General features: G+C 30.9%; 1 protein-coding gene across 5 annotated transcripts in view; it reads right to left on the minus strand.

Annotated features, from left to right (window-relative positions):
- LOC102671182 (pleckstrin homology-like domain family B member 1) overlaps positions 1 to 1,141 on the minus strand; it is a 71,548-nt gene that overhangs the window by 69,977 nt on the left and 430 nt on the right. For 3 of the 5 annotated variants that reach the window (XM_031512502.1, XM_031512500.1, XM_031512505.1), the window contains exon 1: positions 1,068 to 1,135. The gene's annotated coding sequence lies outside the window, so the exon portion shown is untranslated. Of the gene's footprint in view, positions 1 to 1,067 lie in introns of all 5 variants that reach the window. The other 2 variants (XM_031512503.1, XM_031512504.1) reach the window with 1 other exon arrangement.

Genomic DNA, 1,141 nt, shown 5'->3' on the forward strand with positions numbered 1-1,141 from the left:
AATGTTTGGGTTAAATCAATTTGATATTCAATATCAATATGTTATCATACGCGTGATAATGCATACATTATCAAAGGGTATCATCATACGTAAGAACCGATTTCCCTTGCTATAATAACGTATGAATATCGAATCTCAAACTGTTTAAATGAGAAAACGTGGTATCATGATGATCGTGAAATAAATATTATCTCTTAACCAATTACTATAATGGCGACTCCTTTAATTTGACTGCCATCTGATGAACTGTAATAATGTTGTAATTCAAATTTACAACTGTAATTATAAAAATAATCAATAATTACGTAGCAATTCATAAATATAAGTTACTGGTTAAATAACTTTCTTAGTTATCAATATATAATAGAACGCAAATATTATATACATAAATTCACACGATTCATGTTGGAGAATTAATTCAAAGCTCTCTTTTATGCGAAGCGAAACGATTTTTTTATGCATACGGTTATATGATTTAAAGCTCATATGTTCTCATAACAAAAAGTGAATAATAATCTTATAATATGAAAAAAGAAAAAAAAAAGAAAAACCATATCTCATCCGAAGAAGATGATATATTGTTAGCGACAATAAAATCGTTCCGGTTGCGCAAACTAATCGAAATCTATTGTATTTAAATTCTTCGTTTTATCTTTAAATTCTGTAACCAAGCGAAAATACGAAGAGAAATAATAATCATGGAATTATATGTATATTATTTGTATTTGAATGACGCATCATCTTGTCAAATCAGTGTTGGTCTCTGTTTACAATTTTACACTTTCGCGAATCTAAATATTTTCCACAGGCACAGATGTTCGAAAATTCTTTCTAGGTAATGTTTTTTGTATACCTGAATACTTTCCTCATCCTATCTCTATCTCTATTTATGGTCGCAAGAAATCACGACAATCTTTTCTTATAGCTGTGAACGTTTTCGCTCTCTATCGAATCACGTGCTTCGTTTAAACTTAATTCTATTATATCTTTCATGAAATAGCAGGAACGAGATTTAATTGACGATTTAACATGCATATTGAAAAAAAAACATATTCATATAGACTCACCGGTGCGATTGAGATGATCCGAAGTGGCGATCGAAAATCCAGTCGGCTGATCGAAGGCCGGCGTCCCGCCGTGC

This window comes from Apis dorsata, unplaced genomic scaffold, assembly GCF_000469605.1.
Source record: "Apis dorsata unplaced genomic scaffold, Apis dorsata 1.3 scaffold_452, whole genome shotgun sequence".
In the NCBI taxonomy this organism is placed as follows: domain Eukaryota; kingdom Metazoa; phylum Arthropoda; class Insecta; order Hymenoptera; family Apidae; genus Apis; species Apis dorsata.